The sequence below is a fragment of the Gracilinanus agilis genome, chromosome 1, assembly GCF_016433145.1.
Source record: "Gracilinanus agilis isolate LMUSP501 chromosome 1, AgileGrace, whole genome shotgun sequence".
NCBI classification, from domain to species: Eukaryota; Metazoa; Chordata; class Mammalia; order Didelphimorphia; family Didelphidae; genus Gracilinanus; species Gracilinanus agilis.
In genome coordinates, this window is record NC_058130.1 from 75,089,949 (window position 1) to 75,103,866 (window position 13,918).

The following is a 13,918-nucleotide window of genomic DNA, read 5'->3' on the forward strand; positions in this document are numbered from 1 at the left end:
ATAGTGTATAGAGTTCCCTACAGAGAATTATACATAGCATTTCTCCACCTAGTAATACAGATAATTAGATCTTATTTATGCCCTTAAAGAGTCAAGCTTAAAAGACTATGAGTTTTCTTTCTTTTCCCTCTGTTTCTTATTTACCTTTTCATCTTTCTCTTGATATCTGTGGTTGAGTGTCAAACTTTCCATTTAGTCCTGGTCTCTTTTGTGCAAAAACTTGGAATTCTTCAATTTTGTTGAATGCCCATACTTTCCTCTGAAAGTATATGGTTATTTTCGCTGGGTAGTTGATTCTTGGCTGAAGACCCAGCTCTCTTGCCTTTCTGAATATTGTATTCCAAGCCTTGCAGTCTTTTAGTGTTGAGGCTGCCAGATCCTGTGTGATCCTTCTTGGTGCTCCTTGATATTTGAATTGTCTTTTTCTGGCTTCTTGTAAGATTTTTTCTTTAACTTGAAAGCTCTTCAATTTCGCTATTATATTTCTGGGTGTTGACTTTTCTGGGTCCAGTGTAGAGGGTGATTTATGGATCCTTTCAATGTCTATATTGCCCTCTTGTTGTAGAACTTCAGGGCAATTTTGCTGAATAATTTCTTTAAGTATGGAGTCTAAGTTTCTATTAATTTCTGCCTTTTCTGGGATACCAATTATTCTCAAGTTGTCTCTTCTAGACCGGTTTTCTTGGTCTGTCACTCTCTCATTGAGATATTTCATGTTTCCTTCTATTTTATCAGGCTTTTGACTTTGTTTTATTTGTTCTTGTTCTAAATGTTCGATTCTAGCCTTTAAGGACTGGTTTTCGGCTTTAATGTTTTGGTTTTTGGCTTTAATGTTTTGGTTTTCGGCTTTAATGTTTTGGATTTTGGCTGTAGTTTTTTGGTTTTCCTTTTCAATCTGGTCATTTTTGGTCTTCAGTTGTCTTGTCTCACTTTCCAATTGTGAAATTCTGCCTTTTAAACTGTTATTTTCTTGCCAGGTTGCTTCCATCTCCCTCAACATTTCATTTTTAAACTCTTCCATAGCTTGTGACCAGCTTTCATTTTTTGGGGGAGGTTTGGATTTTTGTTTTCCCTCCTCTGGTGTCTGGATTTTCTCTGTGTAGAAGTTGTCCAGTGTTCCAGAGTTTCTCTTGATAGTCTTTTTCTTCTGCACTTCCTTATTGCTGATCATTGTTGGCCCCGCCCCTTTTCAGCTTTGTCTTTGCACTCAGGGTCTGCCTGGGCCTTGCAAGGTCCCAGGGGCTCTGGTCTCCTTGTCCTCGGGGTCAGGCCTCCTGGTAGATCCCGGTCTGCCCCTCTGCCCGAGGTTCCTTCAGCAGTCTATGGGGCTGCTTCCACTGCCGTGCTCCGGTCTGCACCGGGTCCTTATTGGAGGTCCAAGCCTGGGCTGGAGATCATTATTCAAGCCTAGGGAACTGCCTTTGCCTGTGCAGATGCTCTTAGGGCACTGCCTTCACCCCCACAGAAGGTAGTGAAAGTCTGTGGGCTGGAGATCTTTATTCGCACCTGAGGCGATGCCTTCAGTGCTTGGGAAAGGCTATGTTTTAGGGGCCTTTATCCAGGCCCGAGTCGGTGCCTTCACCCACATGGACGCCCGGGGAAAGTCCGTGCTCTCCCCCCAGCCACCTGGGGTCCCTCTAGCCACCTGGGGTCCCTCGTCTTGCTGCACACAGGTACAAGCCCTGGAGCTGCCAGTGCTTATCTGGTTGCCCCAGTCCTGTTTTCCCACTTGTGGGTTGGTGTGTTGTGCGAGGTGTGCAGTGTGGGGGGTGGGGGAGGGGCTTCTTCCTCTCGCGTTTTAGTGAGAGCTGTTTCACCCCTTTATAGCGTGGAAATGCCCCGATTCTGCTTACCTTCAATACTGCGCCCTGTTGTGGGGTTCCTTCCTTCCTCTGGACTCGTTTTTATTTCCCCTTGAGGAGTTCTGTATGCTTTGGTCAGGAGAGATCGAGCAGCTGCTCCTTACACTGCCGCCATCTTAACCGGAAGTCTTGCTATAGACCTGTAGTTTTTTTGCTCATATTTTATTTAAGGTCTTTACATCTATTATCATTAAGGAAATTGGTCTGTAGTTTTCTTTTTCTCTTTTTGGTCTGCCTGGTTTTGGAATCAATATCATATTTGTGTTATTAAGAAAAACTTGACAAGACTCCTTATTTGCTTATTTTGTCAAATAATTTACATAGTATTGGCATTAGTTCTTAAATGTTTGATAGAATTCTCTTGTGAATCCATCTGGCCCTGGAGATTTTTTCTTAGAGAATTCTTTGATGGCTTGTTCAATTTCTTTTTCTGAAATGGGATTACATAAGTATTTTATTTTATCTTTTATTAGCCTATCCAATTTATGTTTTTAAATAATCAACCATTTTAGAAAGGTTGTTATGTTTATTGCAATATAATTGGGCAAAATAGCTTTAAATAATTGCCTTCAATTCCTTTTTATTAGAGTTGTGATCCTCTTTTCATCTTTTATACTTCTAATTTCATTCTCTTCTTTCTTCTTTTTAAATTAGATTAACCAGTAGTTTATTTTGTTTTTTTTTCAAAGTACCAGTTCCTTTTATTTATTAGTTCAATAGTTCTTTTGCTTTCTATTTTACTAATTTCTCCTTCAATTTTTAGGATTTCGAATTTAGTTTTGTATGGGGATTTTTAATTTGTTCTTTTTCTATCATTTTAAGTTGAATGCCCAATTCATTGATCTCCTCCCTCTCTATTTTGCTGATATAGGCGTTCAGGAATATAAAATTTCCCCCGAGTACAGTTTTGGCTGCATGCAATAAATTTTGATTAGTTGTGTTCCTCATTGTCATTCTCTTCAATGAAATCATTAACTGTTTCTTTGATTTGTTCTTTAACCCACCAGTTTTGAAGAATTAGGTTAGTTTCCAATTAGTTTTAAATCTGCCTTTCCATAAGCCCTTTTGATTATGATTTTTATTGCATTATAGTCTGAAAATTTGTATTTATTATTTCTGCTTTCCTACATTTTCTTGCAATATTTTTATGGCCTAGTATATGACTAATCTTTGTATATGAGTCATGTACTGCTGAAAAGAAAAGAAAAGAAAAGAAAAAATAATTTTTCCCTATTCAATTTTCTCCAGATATCTTTTTGTTCTATTTTTTCTAACATTTCTTTCACTTTCCTTACTTCCTTCTAAATTATTATTTTGTTCAATTTTTCTGATAGGGGAAGGATGAGGTTCCCCAATAGTATGGTTTTGCTATCTATTTCCTCCTTAAGCTCCTTTAGTTTATCCTTTAAAAATCTGGATGCTATACCATTTGGTGCATATATGTTAAGTAGTAATATTTCTTCATTATTTATACTGTCTTTTATCAGAAGGCAATAACCTTCCTTATCTCTTTTAATCAGATCTAATTTTGCTTTAGCCTTGTCTGACATGATGATTACTACTCTTGCCTTCTTTGTCTCAATTTCAGCCCAATAGATTCTGCTTCAGCCTCTTACCTTTACTCTCTGTGTCTACCTGTCTTGAGTGTGTTTCTTGTAGACAACATATGGTAGGATTCTGATTTTTATTCCATTCTGCTATCCACTTCCATTTTATGAGTGTGTTCATCCCATTTACATTCACAGTTACGATTACTGTCTATGTATTCCCTTCCATTCTGACTTATTCCTTTAATCCTAACCTTTCTCTTTTCCCTTATTCCCTTCCTCAAATGGTTCACATTTAGTCAGCTTCACCACTTTCCCCTCCCTTATATTACTCCCCTTCCCACCACCTCTCTTCTTATTTTCCTCTTACTATAGGGCCTTTTAAATGACTTCTCCCTTATATTGCTCCCCTTACCACCACCCTATTTCTTATTATCCTTCTACTTCTCAATAGAGAAAGAGACAATTCTATAACTCAGTGGGTCTGACCATTCATCCCTCTCTGATCCAATGCCAATGAGCATAAGGTTTAAGTATTACCAGTCACCAACCTATTCCTTCCTTCCATTGTATTAGTCTTCTCTCCACTCTTAAATCCCCCCCATTCTGTGTGTGCTTCTTTATATAATATTTTGACCCCATTTTACCTCTTTTTCAACTTCTCTTAATATTATCTTTTTTCACCTCTAGTTTTTCATATATTTTGACCTATTATCCTATACAACTTACCACCATACCCTCTTCATATACTTCATATACTTCATATACTTAAGAGAATGATAACAATTTTAAGAATTATAGATATCATCTTTCCATATAGGAATATATGTCATTTGACCTTATTGAAGCTTTTAAAAGTTTTCTGTTTCTTATTTACCATTTTTTGTGCTTCTCTTGAATTCTGTATGTAGGCATCAAATTTTCTGTTTAAATCTGGTCTTCTTCCAGGATAGCAATAAGTTCTAAAGCAAAGAAAGACCCAAACAAACAAACAAACAAACAAAAAAAGGAATCTTCCTATGTCCCATTGTTAGTAGAATATCCCTTCTGAGAGTAAATATAATTTTGGGAGTAATTTTCATAAAAAAAAGTTTCTATCTCATGCTCTTTAAGATGACCTTTTGAACTTTGAGAAAGGGCACTATTTTCTCCCCCCAAAATAATTCTCAGCTTCACTAAAATGCTCATATTGTAAAGATACTAATTATAGGTAAGGTTCTAGTTACCCAACAAAAAGAACAACCTCTACCTTAACTCTTTGTCACTAAAGGGAATCCTTTCAATTTCATAGGTACCTCCTATATAACCATTACAAAATTTTTATGGCCTTTTGTGATTTGAGATGTCTACAGAGTCCATCCCTTCCTCTTTCAAGATTTAAAGTGTGAAACTGAGAGTAAAATGGCCTATATTTGCTTTTCTCTGTCATGACTCTACACATCATCACTCCTCATTTATAGGCCCTATTCCATTTCTCAGTTCAGTGGTTCCTTAACATGTTGAAATTTTTCCATCTTGTAGTATTTAAATGGTGTATCTCCATTCAATGTTAGCTCTTTTGTTTGTTAGCCTCCAAAACTGGGAAGTGACCTTTATATCACCCTATTTCCTTATCCAGGTGTGCCTCAACTACTCCTCAACTTCTATACAGCCAATGACAGGAATTTTATAGTTTGCTCACTCTTCTATCACTCCATCAGTGACCCACAATGACCATTTTTCAAAAATATATAAGAACAGTATGCCTTTTGTGCTGAAAAAGCCTAAGCCATGAATGAGTTGTAATAAGTAATTTAACTATCCAATAACATAACAACCAAACTACCCCAGAATTATGTCATAGAACTCAAAAAAATAACAAAATTCATTTAGAAAAACAAAAAGTCAGGAATGTCAAATGAAATAATGAAAAAGTAATTGAAAGGGAAGAGGCCTAGCCATACCAGATCTTAAACTTTATTATACAACAAAAATCATCAGAACTATCTGGTACTGGCTTAGAAATAGAATGTTGGAATAATGAGATATATTAGGTAATCAACAATGGCATTTAATGTCCATAGCAACCTAGTATTTGATAAACTTAAACATCCAAGCTTTTGGGGAAAGAACTCACTATTTAACAAAAATTGCTGGGAAAGCTGGAAAACAGTAATGCAAAAACTAGGCATAGGCCAACATCTGAACAGAATAAAGTCAAAATGTATATTTGATCTAGAAATAAAATAGAGGGTACCATAAACAAATTAGGTTAACATAGAAAAGTTTATGTATCAGATTTATGCATAACAGAAGAATTTTTAACTGAATAAGATGTAAAGAACATTATGAAAGATGAAATTGATAATTTTTGTGACATTAAATTAAAAATTATTTTACAAACAAAACCAGTGCAATCAAGATTAAAAGAAGAACAGCAAATTTAGGGGAAATTAGCAAATATTTTAGACAAAAGCCCAATATTTAAAGAACTGAGTCAAAGTTATAAGAATACAAAGCATTTACCAAATGAAAAATGGTCAAAGGATATGAAAAATAAGTTCTCAGAAATTAAAAATATCCATAGACATATAAAAATGTTCTAAATCACTATTGATTAGAGAAATATGAATTAAAGGAACTCTTAGATACAACCTCACACCTATCAAAATAGTTGACAACTCATAAATACTGAATAACCTCATTTCACCAAAAAAAGAATCATTCCTCAGTTTCTAAATGATCAAAGGATACAAAATAGGCAGTTTTCAGAAGGAAAAAAACCAGTTATTTATAAGCAAATGGAAAAAGTTTTAATAATTGTTGCTTAGAAAAAGGAAATTAAAGCAACTCAGGTACCACCTTACACTTCTTAGAAATGAAAAAAATACTTGATGAGATGAGGCAAGGTAAATACTCACAACAAATGCTTGAAGAGATGAGGCAGGATATGCTAATGATTGCTGATAGAACAGTAAATTTAAATTACCCAGTCATTCTGGAGAACACTTTGGATCTATTCTTGAGGCTTAAAAACCTGTGCATAGATGTTTCTGTATCTGAACATGGACTCTGGCTTCTTTCTCTCTGTGTTTGATCTCTCCATGCATCGGTTCAAAGGACACAGTAGGTAAAACCACAGCTTGATGGTGAAAAAGAATGGCTCAAATGCTGTTAAAGGAAGAAGCTGATAGAAGTTGGCCGGGGTGCAAGACATTACTTAAGAGGCTTATGTGTGATGGAAGAACTAAAAAGTCACTAGACATGAAACTTTTACTGGATTTTCAGCTGCATAATGAGAAAAATCAAAGCCACAAAATGGAGATAAAAGTCAGGAAGAAGAAGGAAAACCAAAAAATGACCAAATTTCAACAGTTCAACCCATGTAGTAATTGATGTGAAATCTTTGCAGTTCACAATAGGTCCCCTAATGCAAAGTCATGAGGAGAATAGCACCAGGAACATTAGTCATGGGCCAGGTTGTGAAGTCAGGCAGTCAGCTAGCACTTATTAAACACCTACCAGTGCCAGGCAGTGTGCTATGAGCTAGGAATATTCAGAAAGTTAGAAAATAGCCCCTATTTTCAAGAAGCTCATGGTCTAATGAGTGAGACAGCATGTAAACCATTATGTATAAACAAGATATATACTTGATAAATTAGAGATAGTCTCTAAGGGAAGGCACTAAGATCATGGAAGATTAGAAAATCTACTTGCAAAAGGTAGAACTCGAGTGGGGCTTTGAAGGGAGTCAGAAAAGCTAAAAAGTAGAGATGAAGAGGGAGAATGTTCCTGTAATAGGAGACAGCCAGTGAAAACCCTTGGAGTCATTTGGTAAAGTGTCCTATTCAAATAACAGACTAATTTCACCATATATAACAGAGTACAAGAAAGGCAATTAAATGTAAGAAGGCTAGAAAGATAGAAAGGGGCCACAGCACAAATAATGATGTCTCCATTATAGTCAGAGATTTTCTTTCCTGATGTGAGGTATTGATGATGAACTACTCCAGGAATATCAAGGCCACAGCATGGACACTTTTGACATGAATATCAGTTATGTCAGGGTCATCTGTAGTAAAGTAGCTAAGAGATCATAAAATAAAAAACAAACAAACAAACAAACAAAAACCTGTGCATACCCTATGAGTCAGCAATTCAAATAATAAATGTGTATCCAAAAGGCATACATAAAAGTAAAAGTAAAATAATCTATCTATCTATATATCTATCTATCTGCACACACACACACATCACACACACACACAAACACACACACACACACACACACATATCAGCTCTTTTTCTGTTGGAAAAGAATTGAAAATCAAAGGGATGCTCAGCAACTGGAGAATGGTTGAACAAGTCATGGTATATGATTCTGATAGAATACTATTATACTATAAGAAATGAGGAGCATGATGCTTTAAAATCTGGAATGATTTTCATGAACTTGTGCAAAGTAAAGTGAGCAGAACCAGGAGATCACTCACAGGAATAGTAATATTAGAATGATGATCAACTGTAAAAACCTACCTACTCTAATTAAAACAATGATCCAAGATAATTCAAAAGGCCTCATAATTGAAAATACTAATGATCTAAAGAAAACTGATGGACTCTGAGTACACATTGAAGTATACTATTCTAATTTTATTTTTCTTAATTTCTTTAGTAATATGTCTAATATTGAAATATATTTTGTGTGCTAATACATGTATAATTGATATCATATTACTTGCCTTCCTTCCCTGTGGGTATGGTAATGGGTTAGGAGGGAGAGAATATAACAAAATTTTAAAGAAAAGAATGTTAAAAAAATAAAATATTAAAAAATATTGAATCACCTGATTTCACAAAGCCAGTATGCCATTTAACCTCTAACACAAGTAGCACTTATCACATTCTGTCCCTTTGTATTTAAATATAGCTAATGTTAAATGACTAAAATGAACTCAATCAAGTTTTTGTTCTTTATATGGATTAATCTAATCTCTTAAGATGTCTCTCCAAATGTTTTGCAAACATTTACTTGAAGCAAAAGCTAGAGGAAGGTGCTCCATTTTTTTTCTGACCAGTTACATAGTTAAGATAAGGCACTGACCAAAGCACCTACTTCTCAAATCTGTTTGCCTTCCTGAAACCTGACAAACAGAAAATAGTTGTCTTCATTACAAAATTTATACTTATGAATTTGCTACCTTTACATTTTTTCTTTATTTGTACTGAATTATTAATTAGACTTCATTTTATCCATCACTATCTCCCCAACAAAAATTGTCATCTCTTTTGGACATTCCATGGAAATATTAAGTGATGCATCCATTCTGGAGAGCAATTTAGAACCATGACCAAAGACTTTACATACATTTTGATCCAGTAATTTCAATAGTGTGTCTGTATTTATTATAAATAGATCAAATAAAATAGAAAGGAACATATTTGTACAAATATATATATATATATATATATCAGCTCTTTTTGTGGTGGCAAAAAATTGTAAGCTGAAGTGATATCCATAGATTGAGGAATGGCTGAACAATTAGTCGTATATGATTATAATAGTGTGATAATTAGATTAAATTTATGCTGCCCATCTTTAGATTTAATCATCAAAAGTGAAAACATCTCCATTTTGGGTGGTCTGAAACCCAAGTGTGCTAGAGTAACAAATCAGAATTTACTGACTGCCTCATGGGCAGTCCTAAGAAAAGCATCTGCTGTGATTGGACATGTAAACTAAGAGGAGGCCATAGGAAGAGACACAAAAGAGGCCCCTTTAAAAAGAGAACTCAGTCAGCAGGGCTCATTCTTCTGGTTTGTGAATGGGACCTGAAGGAGTTCTGCTGGTTCGTGACAAGGGCATTCCACATGGTGAGTGTACGACTGAATCTTCCTGAACATCTCTTAAGGAACTTCCCTTTTAATAGAGACTTTGTGACTGGAGCTTTTGCTTCATTTGCCTCTGGGGTCCCCAGTCCTCTGGGCTTCTGGCCCTTTGAGTTTCTAGCCTTGGGTTAATTAGATCTACCTGGATTAACCTAGCCCTCTGAGTCTCAGGCTTTGGGATCAAAGCCAGATTTCCCTCTGCTGAGGATTAATTAGATCTACCTGGATTAACTATGGGATTGGAACAAATTACCTGTGTTAGATTCTCATTTCCTTATTTCTTCTTCCTCTTCTCATTTGTAAATAAATTTCCATAAAAGTCATTTTAACTTGAGGTTACTCTTTATTTGGGGATTAATAATTGTTCCATCCCCTGGTGACCTAACCTTTTAATATATTTACCAAATAAAACCCCTTTACCCCATTACAATAGGATACTAATGTGCTACAAAGAATGATGAACGTGATGATTGCAGAAAAAATTAAAAAAAAAGTTATAAGAACCAATGCAAAGAGACATAAGCAGAATCAGAAGTACATTATATAAAGTAACCACAATGTTTTAGCATGATCATCTGTGAATGATTTATCTATTATCAGCAATAAGATGATCCAAATATAATTATCTAAGAGAACATGATGAAAAATGCTATCTACTATGAGAAAAAGAACTGAAATCTCAATACAAATTGTCATGTAGAGATGGAAAGCATGGAATCCATGCTTTCCAGCTCAACATAACAAAATTGAAGTATATTGTTTTCACTTTTTCTTCAAGATCTTTTTTCTTTTATTGATATGTCTTTTATAACATGATGGATACAGAAATATGTATTACATAATAACACAAATATAACCTATGTCAAATTGCTAACTTTCTCAGATAGGAGAAGGGAGAGGAAAGGAAGGAAGGAATTTGGATCACAAAATATCAGAAAACCAAGGTTTAAAATTGTTTCTATCTGTTGTCTAATAAAGTCTGGATAGCCTTTCAAAAAATTTTGTAATTAAAGAAAATTAGAGAAAATACAATAAATTTTTTAAACCCTTAACTTTCGGTGTATTGTCTCATAGGTGGAAGAGTGGTAAGGGTGGGCAATGGGGGTCAAGTGACTTGCCCAGGGTCACACAGCTGGGAAGTGTCTGAGGCCGGATGTGAACCTAGGACCTCCTGTCTCTAGGCCTGACTCTCAATCCACTGAGCTACCCAGCTGCCCCTTACAATAACTTTTAAAGGAGAAAAAAGAAAAACATTTTCCTGTTGGTCATTTTTTTATAACATAATACTATTCCATTAATCATGCACCATAATTTGTTCAGTCATTCCCCAATCGATGGACAGTCCTTCAGTTTCTAATTTTTGACACCACAGAAGAGGTGCTATTAATATTTTTGTGCAAATATGTCCTTTTCTCTTTTATTAAAATATCTTTGATGTACAAACCAATAATGGTGTTGTTAGATCAAAGGAAATGGAATTTTTATAGCTCTTTGGGCATGATTCCAAATTGTTCTCCAGACTGGTTGGATCAATTTACAACTGAATTCACAATAGTGTATTAGTGTCCCAATTTTTACTCATTCCCTCTGACTTTTATATTTGTTAATTTTTTTTATATTCCAAGTAGGGTAGCTTTTTTTGAAGATAGAATTATGTGTGTGTGTGTGTGAGAGAGAGAGGGAGAGAGAGAGAGAGAGAGAGAGAGAGAGAGAGAGAGACAGACAGACAGACAGACAGACAGAGAGCTAAAGAGTTAAACTAATGCCACAGAGTATAATATCATAATTCTGATGTTTCATTTAAAATAATGGAATCAGAATAATTTATTTCTAAGTCTCTTTCAGTAAGTCATCAATTATCAATTATTAAATACCTACTATGTGTCAAACACTGGGATAATAACTGGGAATATAAAGTCCTTACCTTCAAAGTCTAGTCCTTATTCTCAAAGACATCACAAGTTAATGGGAAGATAATATGTGAACTGCTAGGTATTGAACTGCTACACAATTGAAGAGGAAAAATTGGACATAGTCTCAAGAATAAGGCACTAGAATTAAGGAGAACTACAAATGCTTGTCTTAAAGAAATAGCATTTTATTTGAAATTGGAAGGAAGCAATGGGTGCTATGAGATAAAAATAAGGATAAAGAAACTTCCAAGCATGGGAAACATCCATTGCAAATAAATATTTGTAGGTCATACTGTCTTGTTTAAGAAACTGCAAAGAAGGGAATGTCACTGGAAAACTATAGTATATGGGGGAAATATAGTATAAAAGGCAGGAATGATAGAACAAGGTCTGCTTATAAAGGACAATAAAAACAAAACATACTTTATATTGAATCCTGGAGTTAAAAGGGAAGGACTGGTTTTGGTTAAATAGGAGGGGGTACAGCTTAAAATTCCTATAACATAATGGGACTGAAAGGGGCTTTTCTGCCCTTGGGGTTGGGGAACAAATAGAATATATTGAATTCCATATCAGTAAGATGCTTAAAATAGCAATCTCATTCTTCCTGTCTTGGCATATTCAGTTCAGTTTAATTATTGGTATAATTACCCCATTTCTATATTTTCCAGTTTTATATGATTTTTTGTCTATTCTTACTCTAATTTGTTAAAAATGAATACTAGTATTATTTGACTGCTAGAGCAGCTTAGTGTCACATTTTAAATGGAATTTCAAATTATATAGTTTATTCAGAAAACTGCCTTGCAGGAATTTTTAACAATTATAAGTCTTTTTGGGACAAGGAGCAAGTTTTCACATGTAAACAATTTGTTCATTGGTTTGACTTTACTTTTTAATTTTGTTACAAATCATGCTTTCTGAGTTAGGGAGAGGAGATAGATTATATTCAGATATAATTGGGGTATAAGCACAAGAATGACCTAAAAAAATATCAAATTCCATTCAAGTCAACAAGTATTTTGTATTAAGACTCTGATGTATTCAAGACACTGTACTAGGAGGAATAGGGAATGGTGATAGAAGTTTAAGATAGAGTCTTTTTTCAGACTGATAACAACATGGCCTGTAAGTTAAGATATTTGTGTGTTTAATTGACCCAAGATTGAATGCAATATTTCCTAAGACAGGAATTAACAAAGTGTTTTCAGAGTAGAGAAGTAGGAATAATTGTTTTTTATTTGAGATAAGAAAAGCTTCATAAAACAGGTAGCCTGTGAGATATTAATTGAAGGATTGTTATAATTTCCTCCATAGGGATTGGGAAGGCACACTAGGTAACAGTATGGAGGGAGGAATATATAGGACATTTTTAGAAGACTGTGCCAAGATCAGTCAAAGCCAAGAACATAAAGTATTGGAGGGCAGCTGTAAGAAGAACTACTATTAGAAATAAAATTTACTGGCAAATTATGAAGAATCTATGATACCAAGACAGAAGGTCAGGAAATTATTCTGTAGATAATGGAGAAGTATTATAGGTTTCAAAGCAAGAAATTGTCAAAATCAATGTGATACTTCTGGAAGATCAGTCTGCTAGTGATCTATATGATTACTTGGAGTTGTGAGTTAGGGAACTTAAAGACAAGGAAGGTTATGAGGAGGCTATTTCAATTATGTCAAAGATTGGAACTCATATGAGGGCTCTAGAAAATAGTCATTGAAGACCTTGGATAAATCTTGATAAATAGAAATTAAAGGTATGCAAGAGCTAATTGAAGGAGTATGTAGTGTCAGCTCAACATATTTTAAGTAGAATACAAAACTCTCTCCTTGCTTATGTGTATTAATGCTTTTTAAAAATGATTTCTTAACATAAATTAATACCTGCCACTTCTGATAATGTAATTAGTATGTTTTCCTTTGTTTTGTCCTAATTTTGCATACAGATGCTATAAAATAATAACTATTTGCCATGCCCAATTGCAAGGTTTAGATTGAACTGACTGGTCATTGTTTGGTCATCCTCAAGTTGAAACATGCATCTAAAAGTCAAGAAAAGGGGATCTAATTTTCCTCCCCCTTCTCATATAATATTAGAGTTTATCTCTCATAATTTTGGTGTTAGAAAATACTTATCAACCTTCTTTATTCCAAACACTTTTATATAATGTCCACTGTCTCATTCTTGTTTCCTAATCCTCCTGATAGTTTAAAAAATAACATCTATGTATTTTCCATTTTGCTTTAATTTCATGAAAATCATATAAATGAACAAAACCATCAATGTGGTATAATTGATAATCCATCACTATTATTTTGACTGACCTCTAAAGAATTATTATTAAAAAGGATATTTAACATTTACCTTCTTGAAACTCAATTTCAAAATCTGAAAATAATTGCAACTAAGGCATTTTAGAAAGCTTTTTCTGCACCTTTATATGATGGGAAGTTTGGTCATTGACATAAGCACTATAAAAGCTGAACAAACAGGAAGCTCTTTTATCTTTATGAGAGTCAGGCCAGCCTTGTGGATCGTTATTATGGATGTCTTAAAGTAGAATTTCAGAGTGATACCCATCAAAAGATATTTCTAATGGAGACTTCAGATTTCTAAAGTTTTAAAGGAGCCTTGCATCTTCAGTACTATGCCTTTCAAACAGAAGCTAAAGTATCTGAACCTTATTAAAGTCATTCCAGAATGTGTGTATGTTTGTGATAGCTA